The sequence below is a fragment of the Corylus avellana genome, chromosome ca1 (assembly GCF_901000735.1).
Source record: "Corylus avellana chromosome ca1, CavTom2PMs-1.0".
Lineage (NCBI taxonomy): Eukaryota > Viridiplantae > Streptophyta > Magnoliopsida > Fagales > Betulaceae > Corylus > Corylus avellana.
This window is the reverse complement of record NC_081541.1, coordinates 21,389,886-21,403,688: the sequence shown is the minus strand read 5'-3', so window position 1 is coordinate 21,403,688 and position 13,803 is coordinate 21,389,886. Positions and strand designations below refer to the sequence as shown.

The following is a 13,803-nucleotide window of genomic DNA, read 5'->3' as shown; positions in this document are numbered from 1 at the left end:
TTACGTGAACACTCAATGCTTTGAGGCAAGAGGTCCAGTTACTTAGTGAAAAGCTTATCAATGATCATCATTTTTTTTTCTATACTCTTTCTCTTTCTCTCTCTCTCTCTCTCTCTCTCTCTCTCTCTATATATATATATATATATATATATGCCAAAGTATCCATCTAATAAGTCATCCAGTTTCACCCAAGACATAAAAACACACACATCAGACTTTCATGTCATACCCCACAAATTATGTACTAATGTGCTTGTGCAGATCAGATCAAACATGTGAATTCTCAACTGCCAAAAGCAAGAAACCAAACTGAAAAATCCTTTCATTAGATCATGTGTTCAAAATTTTAAGCTCACCAATGAGAATCAAATCACAATTTTTAAGATCAACCAAAATTTTAAGACAACGTGAACACGCATATTTTTTTCTTTTTAAAAAATGGGACAAAGTGTGTGCAAAGTGTCTCCCATACCCCCAAACTTAAATTACACATTGTCCCCAATGTGTGTATAACATGGAAAGATCTTACTCGGGAGATGGATGAAACTGTCTGGACTAGAATGGCTCATAGCATATCCCCAAACTTGAATTGAAGCACACTTGTCCCTGCAAAACAAAACACTATAGTAACAAAGGAAACAAAAACAAAATAAAAATAACCAATAGAAAAATAAAACAAACATGAAATAAAAAGGATATGCTATGGGATGCCTCCCATGAGTGCTAAGTTTAACGTCTTCAGCCAGACTGTGGCACTTCAAACTTGAAGCACCAATCTTTCCTTCTCTTGCACCAAAGGGAATGAATTTTTTCTATTGCAAGGTGATTCCAATTGTCTATAGATCGGGGAGGACCACTTTGAGTTTTCTCCAACAGTTTCTCATCTGGAAGGGAATCATGAACTAGATAATACTTAGGGAATTCATCTATCTTGATGTCCTCAATTTGCTCATCACATAACCCCAGCAGACTTCTCTCTAGGATTCTTGGTAATTTGGGAATAGGAGCTGATGTTGAAGAAGTCTCAGTGCTCTCTTCCTTTTCCCGATCTAGCTCCTCTAGAACCTCAATTTGCTCATCGTCTTCTTCCACCTTGTTGTTCTCAGGAGTGGAATCCAATAAGGCCTCAGTTTGCTTACGTACCATGTCAAGGTCCAAATCAAATTCATATTGAGCAAAGTGCTATTCCAATGGATCCTTCAGACTTGGCTCACTAAACATCTTAGCTTGCTTGAGGAACTTGTCATGATCCAGATTGTATTCAAATTGATCAAAACGCTCATTCAATGGATCCTCAAGACTTGGCTCATTAGAAGTCTCAACATACTTAAGTAGGTTGTCCAGGTCTAGGTTACCTCCAAATTCATCAAAGCACTCTCCCAAAGGATCCTCAAGACTTGGCTCATTAGAAGTTTCAGCATGCTCAAGTAGCTTGTCTACATGTAGGTCACCTCCAAATTGATCAAAACGCTCTCCCATCAGATCCCCGAGACTTGGCTCACAAAAACATTTCCTCACCAGTTTCTTCATTCCCAGGTGTGGTGGTTTTTTGCTCATAATAATAAGTGCACACTTCTTTCATGTATTGTCCATGAGGAGTGGTCACCGATTGACTTTGGCACTCTTCTTCTTCTTGGTATTGTTGAGGCCAATCGATTGGAGATGGCTCCTTTTCATGATAATGTCGAGACCAATTGATGAGAGATGTCTCCTGATCTGCAATTGAAAACATGGGACAAGTCTTAGTGGTGTGGTCAATATAGGAACATATGGCACATACCTCGACTTATGTAACTTGTTGAACAGGAGCACTGCTATGACTAGTCATAGCTTTCATGAGCATGTCCAGCTTTTTCTCCATGGCAGCCATTTGAGCCTGACTTCCACCATTGGTGCTCTCTTCATGTATTCCTTTTCCTTTGAATCGTTGTCTCCCTTTAGATGTGAATTGTTGAGAGTGCTCACTCAATGTCTCGAAAAGCTCTATGGCTTCTTCACTGCTTTTCTCCATCAACATGCTACCACAAGCTAAATCTAGAAGACTCTTGTTAGGATCATTTCAACTCATAGAATGTCAGTACCTAATCATCTTGAGATATATTGTGATGAGGGCATCTGAGAAGTAGTTCTTTAAAGTGTTCCCATGCCTCGAAGAAAGGGTCTCCATCTTTTTTATGGAAAGTCAGAATTTCCCTTCTCAATTGCCTTGTCTTGTGGACTAGGAAAAACTTCTTTAAGAACTTTGTGGCCATCTCATCCCAAGTATGAGTAGAACCTGCGGAAAAAGAATTGTACCATCTCTTAGCATTATCTTTTAAAGAAAACGGAAAGAGGATTAACTTGATTTGTTCTGGAGTTAGACCCTGAACATTTTGAGTCCTGCAGAGATCACAGAATTCTCGAATATGCCAATATGGGCTCTCTGTATGTGTGCCTTTATAGTGTGGACTCATATTGAGCAGCCGAGATAATTCATAACTGCTCTGCATAATCGATTGGAAATTAATGCATGATGGCTGGTTGAGGATCTAGGGATTGAATGAATTTTTCATAGGTCTTCGCACTAGACGTGTATTGTTTCTCAACATGATTAAAACAAAAAGAAAATTAAATAAAAAACAAAAATAAAAACAAAAATAAAATAAATAAATCAGATCTGTAATTAAAACAATTTCTGTGATACTGTCCGGATGTGCGATCAATCGCACCATGAGGTGCGCTCGATCCCCATGGAATGGGCGCTCGAGCGCAACTCCGGAGGTAGATCAGTAACTGCGAAAAAATAGAAACTAAATAAAAAAACTAAGGGAAAAAAATTCCAAACAAAATCAAACAATCACCGGCATCGGCGCCAAAAACTTGTTGTGCCAAATACTATATAAATTAATAGATAATATTTTGTACGTTTTATCACAAGTGCACAAGATCAAACGATAGTATAGTTCAGCAAGTCTGAGATCGATCCCACGAGGATTGTTGATTTTATTTAGAATTGATTAAAAAATATCAAGTTGTCACTAAATTGATATTATGAAAAAGAAATAAAAAGATACAAAGATAAAGTAAAGGTAAGGCTTTGATATCCATGACTAATTATGCTCAACTAATATAACAATATGCTAATGATCCAATCATATTATGAACACGTAATGTTTGCCAACCAAAGGGCATGTGTGTATACTCCTTAAGCTATTGATTTCCCTAAGCAACGAGTTAGGCATGAGTGTATACTCTAACTCTTTCTTTCTCAAAGGATTTAGCATGGGTGTATACTAAGTTGTTCTTTAAGAAAGCATTAATCTATGGAAATTGACAAACACACGAAACCTAGGGCATGAGTGTATACTCCCGGTTTTCTATGTTGATTAACCCAAGAATCTGGTGTGGATTTCTTTTGTTATTCTTATTCAACCCAGGAGTCGGTCATCCAAATTGATTTAATTAACTAATTCATACCCCATGCATATAATGGCCAATCACATACATATGAAGAATTCAAGAAAACAGGAATTAATCAAGTTAAGCATCACAATATGATTATCACAAAGTCACCAATATTGAAATATTAAATAAACATAATTATGGTTTCAATCTAGCCCTCCTTAAGAGTCTGTTACACATAATTAAAATAAAACTAAAAAAAAAAAAAAGAAAAGAAAGAAACAAAAATCACTCCTAGAAGTAGCCTCTAATTCCTCTCCCCAAAATTGTCTCCTTGAAATTGTGTATTAAAATCTGAGGCTTAGAGGTCTATTTATAGGGCTTAGGAGAGTCCTAGAAGCCCTAGTAATCCTAGGAAATTTGGAGATTTAAATCCTAGTCCAATTAGGATAAAGAAAACCTAAGTCCAAATCGGAATAGGATTCGTCCAAAATTGTGTTCCTATCTTGTGAGGTGATTTTGGCATTGTAGCAGTCCAAATTAGGAAAATTATATTTCACAATTATTTGTATAATTTTGAGTAAGATTTCCAATGCCACTTTAATCACCTCAATCAGATATTTGAACTGAAAGTTATGATCAAAATACCAAGACATGTGCAGAATCCAAATTTGAATCCAATTCGATTGTGAGTCCAATTTGAGAAATTCCGATTTAATCCTCTCCTTGATTTGATTAAACTTAACTTTGTTAAGCTTAATCATATCTTCTCGGTCTTCCCAATTTGCCCTTTAAGCTTGGAAATTTTCCGAAAACGCATTCTTTTCTTCCAAAAACCTATAAAACAAAGAAAATACAAAAAGGAAATAAAATAGCACAAACTAACAAAACTAAGGAATTAACAAATATAAATTGAGGGGCTAAAATACATATATTTTAGCACTTATCAATACCCTACACTCTCTCTTATATTTAAATTCTCTTTTATTTTCATGCACTTTAGTTATAAAATCAAATCAATCATCTTTTAAATTAAGTTACTTTTGATCTCGGAAACTTGATAACACCAACACAATCCTTGAGATTCGACACCCTCTCTATAGCCTTATCCTACAAGGATTTGTCATATTGCGAGTGGTATTTTATTATTGATATATTTTGGTAAACAAAAAGATCACATCAATTTTTGGCGCCGTTGTCGAGGATTGCAAACAGTTTCATTATTAAGTTTTTAAGATTAAATCTAGCTTAACCGTTTTTATTTTGTTTTCTTTAGATTTCTGATCTTATTTTTAGTTTAGTTTAGTTTTTTTTTTTTTTTTTGCTCTCAGGTCCGGACCTGCGCAGACCCCTAGCACTCCTGTGCTCAAGCCTATCATCAGCAGTGCGCTCGAGCACACCCTGAAGTGCAATCGAGTGCACCTACGCATTCTGCGAGAATCTAGCACTACCCGCGAGCGCAGCGCACCTACGCCCCTTCTCGGTTGGCAGTACACTCTAGCACTCCTGAAGTGCAATCAAGCACACCAGCATTAGTGTGCCAGATTCCAGCAGCTGCTGCATCCACATTCCGACACTCCTACAGGTCGTTTGTGAGCTTTAATTCTCTTACTTAGTTTTTATTTTCTGTTTTTAGTTTTATTTTTATTTTTTTCCTTTTAGTTTATGTTGGGTCGTCGTTCATTATCTTTGCCTTTAATTGCTTGTGACGCCAACATTGAACACACTATTTGATAACTTAGAGCTGAAAGGAATTCTAATTCGCTAGAAGAGCGTACCATTGAGACCATAGGTGACCCTATAGCTTTGAGAGATCACTATCCCCTACCACATCCAATTCTCCCTCATGCCTCAGCCTGCCGGACATTACAACGGCCCACTATGAGATTAAGCCAAGCACCATTCAAAGTCTACCATTTAAAGCACCATTCATTGGAAGACACATTTAAAGCATTCATGCAAGAGATGAAGAAAACCAACATGCTCAGCTCCCAAACCATACAAGAGGTGAAGAATTCCACTATGGTCAATAGCCAAACCATACAAGAACTTAAGAATTCCACTATGGAGATGAAAGGTCTCACCATGGCCAACACTCAAGCAATTGCGAAGTTAGAAGGGCAAATTGGTCATCTAGTTGCTGAATTCAACAGAACAGAGGAAGAAGAGCGTCAAAGTCAGCTGATGGCTAGAGGGCACTACATGATTGATGAGGAAGATGCTAGAAATTCTTGTCATGAGCATGTCCAAGCCACCACCACACTAGGGAGTAAGGAAATTGTTGATAATCATGAGGAGGAAGAAAAAGAGGAGCAAGTTGAGCCCCCAACAAATCCAGGTTTGTCCAATGACAAGGAAGTGAGTATTGAAGCTCCTTCCTTCATCATTGTCCCTTCTGAGACACATCATGAACCCAAAGCGCTCCTCAATGTCTCGAAGAGCCATCTTATGTCAAGATACTTAAGGACTTATGCATACAAGCGCACAAATATAGGAACCGTTTTCGTAAGAAGATCCTTCGAAGCAAGCAAGTGGGCTACCTAAGATGGCGAAAAATCCTTCCAGAATGCTATGAAGTTTTAAAAAAGAAAGGGTAGAAGGGATTAGTTGAACATCCGAATGATCGGGGAAAGCATTGTAATTTTCTTTTTTATTTTCCGCACTTCATTTCTGAGTTCTTTTTCCTTTTTCATTTTATTTCTTGTCATTTTATTTTTGTTTCTAACAGCAATTAATCTTATGATGCTTATTTCTATGAGAAAATATTGCTATAAGTTTTTGACAGGTGTGCTTGTGTTTAAGTTTGGGGGACGTCCTGGCCTTTTCCACACTCAAATGTTTCCTTACTTCTGGTAATGTATTTATATACCACACTCAAATGCATCACAGTTTAATTAAATCATCTAATGTATGCATCCATTATACAAATCACAAAAGATATCTGGATTGAACCAAATCATCAATTGTATCCGTCAGACAAATCACAAATAGATATCCAATTTTAGTTTAATAAAGATCCAAGCAAACAGTTAAATGAAACTCTCCTAAATCATCATATATATCCGGGAATCACAATAGATATCTAAGAGTAATTTCAATAATTGAATTAAAGCAAAACAATTGAAACCTTAAAAATCCATAAAATCAGATAATATTGACTTACTTGAAAGTGTGTTGTTCTTCAACGGTTGGGCTTCATCCTCAACCTTAGTTGAGAATTTAGCTCCACATAATTATTGAAAATAAAACCTAAACCTAAAACTAAACTAAAAGGGAGAAAAATGGTTGAAATTCAGACTTGGACTCCCCGCCCTCGTTTCTTGAGGGTTAGCTGTCATTTTATAGGGGTCTCTAGGGTTAAAAACCCTAAAAACGGTGCTAGGGCATACCTGGCAGACGAGTGCGCTTGAGCGCATGGCCAATGCGCTTGATCGCACTTAGGCATGTAAGTCTTCTCCTACGGCGCAGCACTTGGGCACTTTTTCCAACTTTCTTCCAAACTACGTATTTTTCACTTTAAAGGCACAATTTTCCCTTAGCCACCTCCAAAACACTAAGACACCAAAACTAACACAAACATTAGAGAATAATAAAGTTAGAGGCTTAGCAAGTGAAAATTAAGGGGCCTAAATATGCAATATTTGGCACTCATCACTTATGATGTCTCAATTGTCCATTTATGAGTGATTCGATTTTGGTTGTCCTATGATTTTGAATATGGAGTTCATCCTTTAAGTTTTCTCATGAATAAGAATCAATGTTTGTATGAAACTTCATTCTTTTCACTAACATAGTACATACAATGTTTGTGGGTATCATTTCTATTAAACCCTCACGAGACTTCACTCGTCCACTAGGGATGCCTAGGGGTTTAAAAGGCTTGTTGCATATACTAAATGCAATCGTCTCTCCCATGAAAGAGGATTTATGTTTCTTGTTTTCATTTTATTTTTAGTTTTGTATTGCTAAGGGACTAGCAATATGTAAGTTTGGGGGTGTTTGATGAGTGCCAAATGTTACATATTTTAGCCCCTTAATTTTCATATGTTAATTCCTTAGCATTATTATTTGTTCGATGTTGTTTTATTTTAGTGTTTTCAGGTTCCAAAGGAAAAATGCAACTAATTCCATTAATTATGGGGCTTAAGACGCTTCAGAGAGCATTGGCAGCAAATTTGGATCAAGCGATGATTCGCACCTAACGAGTCCTACTAAAAAGGCTATATCTAGAGTTTCAGAACTCGGATTGGAATGATCTTTGCAACATTGGAAAGCTAACTCAAAGATATACAAATTCATGTTTCATGAGAGTTTTTTAATTCCGATGTTTACTACGTCAAAAGAGCCTCCGTTCGTAGGCTATTCACAAGCCATCCGAACAGTGAAGTCCCCGTCCGAACAGAGGGAAGGCCCATCCGGACGGCGGTGCGCTCGAGCGCACGCTATTGTGAATTTTAATGTTACTCGCAAGTGCACGAGTCGTTTGCAATATAGCTTTTGCAAGTGCGAGGTCGAATCCATAGGGAATTGTGTTGTGAAAGTTAATTTCTATCTAAACTAATTCTATTGTAAACTAGTTCCGAATTTTGAATTGTGTTATGCAAAAAATATAAACTAAACTAAAAACTGAAATGTAATCAAATGATAAAAGACTAAGGTTTCAGAATTCACTTCACCAAATCAAAGCACACATTCTCATGTTTTGTTCATACATCTGACAAGCAATTAAACCCTATGCATGTTCTATTGTTTTTATAGAATTAACCTATTGAAACATTTGATGAATCCATCCTTATTATAAATCACAACAAATATCCAATTGAGACCAAAACATTCAATGGATCCGTTTGAATAACGAAAAACAATGGATATCCAATATCAATCAAATGATTCGATGCTTCTATTGGATGAAACACATCGAATATCCAACATTTTCACAATATATAGACAACAATCAATCACAACTTTCTCACATAATTGAATTGAAATGAGCATACATTACATTAAAGGTCGGAATAGTACAAACAAAACATAAAAATATGCAAACAAATCAATGGTGATGCTCCATCTTCAACCTTAGTTGAAGATTCTAGCCTCTCATGACTACAACAAGTATAGAAACACTAATTGCATTCATGGAAATAAAGAAACTTACAAAGGAAGATCGTTTCAGAGCTACAAAATGTCAGAAAGTCAAAAATTACACTGAACAGCGCCCCTTGGGCGGCTTCCCCCCGAGAAAACTATGATATTTATAAGCTAATTTAGGGTTTCAGAGTTTTTTAGGGCAAACGAGTGCACTCGAGCATACCCTAGGTGTGCTCTAACGCACTCGTGCAACTTTAAGCTCTTCTGCAGCGCAACGCATGGGCGTTGCTTGCTTGGGCATATGCGGGAGTGCGCTCGAGCGTTCCCTTTTTGCGCTTGAGCATAGATGAGATCAAGCGTGGGTGCCATGCGCTTGATCCAGCTTCCAGAATTCCACTTTTTCCCATTCTTTTGCAATTTTCACATAAAGACCACATTTTTCTCTCAATGACCTACAAAACACTAAGACACCAAAACTAACCAAAACATCAGAAAATAATAATGCTAAAGGCTTAGTAAATGTAATCAAGGGGTCCAAATATACAATATTTGGCACTCATCAAATACCTCCAAACTTACATTTTGCTAGTCCCTTAGCAAAACAAAATGAAAGCAATCAACATAAATCCGCTGTCATGGGAGAGACAATTGCATTTAGCATATGCAACAAGCATTTTAAACCCCTAGGCATCCCTAGAGGACGAGTGAAGTCTCGTGAGAGTTTAACAGCAATGATACCCACAAAGAATTTTTTTAAACACTATGTTATTGACAAACATGAACTTCCACACAAACACAAGGTTTTTACCTCATAAGCAAGTTTAACAAACTGTACACCACAATCACTTCATCAGGACATCCAAAATCACTTCACTCATAGATGGAAATTTGAGACAACACATGCTCCAATAAGTGCAAAGTGAGATTAACATACAGTCATGAGGCTTCAATTTTTCTCAAAGTTTTGTGTACCTCAAAATTCATAGGAATTCTTTCAGATGAAAACAACCAAGGCTAATCAAGATATGCATTTTAAAAGAAAAAATTTGTGTAGGCTATGTAATGCTCGGCTCGCTTAAGCTTTCTAATTGACCTATGTAAAGAGTGTTGGGCTAGTGACTCCCAAACCAGATGGTTTTAGAGCACTAAATGTAAAAACATTCATAAGGGCTTAATGACTCAAATCAAAAAGGCTACGAAGCCAGGCTAGCCATACAAACAACCAACTTGAATTTCACATCTTTTTATGCGAACACTCAATGCATAATGAGGCAAGAGGTTCGGTTACTCAATGGGAAACTCAAAATGATTTTTTTTTTTATTATTATCTATTTCCAAGCCAAGGTTTCATCAAAAATTCATCCTACAAATCTCAAAATACACACAATCCAATTCAAATCTCATACCTCACAGATCCTATGCTAATGTGCTTGTGATAATCAACTCAAACATGTCAAATCTCTCTAATCCAAAAATGAGTCAAAAGACTCTGATTCCTAATGACATGATGTGTTCAAGATGTTAAACAAGCCCATGAAATGTGATAAGTGCTAGATATTCCATATTTGAACCCCTTTATTTACATTAGTTAATCCTTTAGTTGTGTCGTTATTTAATGTTTTATGTTAGTTTTGTGTTTTTAGTATTTTGTAGGTCATTGAAGAAAAACTACAGTTTAAAGGGAAAAATGCAAATTTTAGAAGAAAGCATACTTTGAAAAGACCTAGATGAGGTGGTTAAGTTTAACCAAATCCAAGAAAAGGTTAAATTGGATTAAAGTTCAGATTGGATAAAATTTCGGATTGGATTCAAATTCAGATTTTGCACATGTCTCAATATTTTGACCATAACCTTCCGTTTAAATATCGGCTTGAAGTGATTCAAGCGGCATTGGAAAGCTAACTCAATATACTACAATTCGTTATGAAATAGAATTTTCCTAATTTAGATGGTTACTATGCCAAAATCGTCCCGCAATAAAAGGACACAAACTTGGACGAATCCTATTCCGATTTCAGACTTCTATTTTGACTGAGAAATAGACCTCCGAATTATCTAGGTTTAATAGGGCTTCTAGGACTTCTCTAAGCCTATAAATAGACCTCTTTGCATTCAAGAAAAGATAGAATTCCAGATAGCAAAATTCTACAGTTTTTCTCTTTTTAGTTTAGGTTTTCTTTAGATTTAGGTTTTATTTTTATGTGGAGCTAAATTCCTAACTAAGGTTGGGGATGAAGCCCCACTGATGAAAAGTATCAATATTTTCATGTAAGTCTTTATTTATCTGATTTTATTGGGTTTAATATTTTAATTGTTTTACTTCTTTTCAATATGTGGCATGATTCTTTGATATCTTGTTGTGATTCAAAGATAAACTCGATGATTTAAGATAATTTCACAAAATTGATTGCTTGATTTTGTTTGCCTAAATAATTGGATATCCCTTGCGATTTGTTCTACGGATACATTTGGTATTTCAATTAAGATTGGATATCTTTTGTGATTTACAGATATATCTAATGATTTAACTGATATTGGATTCCTTTTGTGATTTGTGCATTGAATGGATACATGTGATGATTTTGATTAATTGTTGAAGCATAGTAAAACATAGCTAAAATTTTAATTGTGAGAACTTCAGATTAATATTGATAAACATGGAAGTATATTATTATGATTCGATGAGTGTGAATTCTCAAACCTTAGTCTTTTATCTCTTACTTGCGAGTTAAATAAATTTGCACAACAAAATGCAAACCATTGTCACAGTGTAACTCATGCATAATCAACAACATAGCAATTTTTTTTTTTTTTTTAAACAAACCAAACAGACAAAATAAAACAAACAAACAAAAAGACAATGTGTTTTTCCACACCCCCAAACTTAAATGACACATTGTCCCCAATGTGGCAAGAGATACAATACCGTGGGATGACGAAACCGGAGTGTGCAAAGGCCAGAGCGTCCCCCAAACTTGAACATCAAAACTCCTGTCAAAAACTTACAGCAATTTTGTCTCACATAAATAGGCATCATAAGATTAATGGCTGTTAGAAACAAAAATAAAATGACATGAAATAAAATGTCAAAAGGAAAAGAACTCAAAAATCAAGTGCGGAAAATTTAAAAAAAAAATTAAAAAAATAAAATAAAAAATACCTCACTTTCCCCAATCATTTAGGTGTCCAACCAATCCCTTCCACCCTTTCTTCTTCAAAATTTAATGACCCTCTGGAAGGATGTTTCGCCATCTCAAATAGTCTAGTTGCTTGCTCCGAAGGATAATCTTAGGGACATGGTTCTTAGATTTATAATCTTGTGTGCCTTGCTCAAGAAACTTGTCAAGGTCTAGGTCACATCCAAATTGAGCAAAGCACTCTCCCAAAGGGTTCTCAAGATTTGGCTCATTAATAGTCTCATCAACAACTTCCTCACTCCCATGTGTGGTGGTGGCTTGGACATGCTCACGATAAGAATTGCTGGTGGCGTCCTCATCAATCATGTATTGCCCTCTCGCCATCTCCCAACTTTGAAGCTCCTCTTCCTCGATTTTGTTTAATTCTTCAACTAGATGATCAACCTGTCCTTCCATCCTTACAATTTCTTGAGTGTTGACCATGGTGGCATCCTTGAGTTCTTGAACGGCTTGGTTATAGACCATGGTTGATCTTTGAGTGTGTCTTCCAACAGTAATTCTAACTATGGCATTTGAACGGTGGATTGACCAATTAGTTGCTTGAAGGAGTTGAGAGAGTCTTCCAACAAGGCGTTATAGTCGTAGGATGAAGGATGGGAAGATTGGTTGTCGAACTGCAGATATTCAGGATGGTGTAGTTCATCGACTTGGGGAGCATAATTTCTCATAGCATGAGCTTGCCAGAAAAATTAGAATGGTTGCTCCAGTCTGGGGTGTAGAAATAGGAATTTGATTTAGACCCCAGACTGGAGAAATTTGTGTTCATCTATCTTGTGCAAATTTTATTAACTTGCAAGTGCACGAATTGTTTGCAAAACCATTCATTCATTGCACAAATCACAAAAAGAATCCAATATCAATTAAATCAACATATGTATTCGTAAATCACAAAACATATCCAATTTTAATTAAAACACTTAATGTATCCATAGAACAAATCACAATGGATATCCAATTTTTAAGTAAATAAAATCAAGCAATCAATTGTATTGAATTATCTCAAGTCATCAAGTGTATTCTTGAATCACAAAAGATATCCAAGAATCATTCAATCCAATTGAAAAGAAGTAAAACAATTGAAATATAAAACGCAATAAAATCGGATAAATAAAAATTTACATAAAAATCATGTTGTTCTTCATCGGTGAGGCTTCATCTACAACCTTAGTTGAGAATTTAGCTTCACATAAAAATAAAACTTAAACCTAAACCTAAACTAAACTAAGAGAAAAACTGTGGAATTTTGTTCTCTGGGATTGTTTCTTTCTTGAATGCAAAGAGGTATATTTACAGCACTTAGAAGAGTCCTAGAAGCCCTAGTAATCTAAGGAAATTCAGAGGTCTGTCTCCCAGTCAAATCAGGAAGCAATTGGAGTTCAAATCAGAATAAGATTCGTCCAAATTTGCGTTCTTATATTGCAGGACGATTTTGGCATAGACAACGTCTGAATTAGGAAAATCCTATTTCACAATAAATTGTAGCATTATGCGTTAGCTTTCCAATGCCGCTAGTTTCACTTTCATCCAATACTTGAACAGAAAGTTATAGTCAAAATACTGAGACATGTACAAAATCTGAATTTGAATCCAATTCGATTTTTACTCCAATTAGAGAAATTCCGATTTAATCATTTCCTTGATTTGGTTAAACTTAACCATATCATCTAGGCCTTCTCAAAGTATGTTTTCTTCCAAGCTTTGCAATTTTCCCTATAAAGCTGCAATTTCTCTTCAACAACCTACAAAACATTAAAAACACAAAACTAAAACAAAACATTAGATAACGACACAGCTAAAGGATTAACTAATGTAAATTAAGGGGCCCAAATATGCAATATTTGGCACTCATCAATTTGCTCATGTGAAAAATTGGAAAATTGTCCCATGGATGGACAATTACTAGAACTATGATATGGATTGGAGCAGTATGAACATGGTCCATGTGAGTGAAAATTGTCAGGGTAGTTGGTAGGAGCAGGTGTCCTATAACTAGGAGTAGCATTAAAATTACCAAACGAAAAATTTATGCTTCACCCTCACTCTTTAAACAAAACACACTTCCACATGAAACATTAACCAAATTTTTTATTTTAAATAAATAAAATACACAAAAATGAAAACTGACACAGAAACACAA

At 35.8% G+C, this 13,803-nt stretch overlaps 1 non-coding gene across 1 annotated transcript; it reads left to right on the top strand.

Annotated features, from left to right (window-relative positions):
- Positions 1–2,097: 2,097 nt before the first annotated feature.
- LOC132168288 (small nucleolar RNA R71) lies at positions 2,098–2,205 on the top strand. The gene has a single exon (XR_009438806.1). It is a non-coding gene; the product is annotated as a small nucleolar RNA R71 (small nucleolar RNA).
- Positions 2,206–13,803: the final 11,598 nt, after the last annotated feature.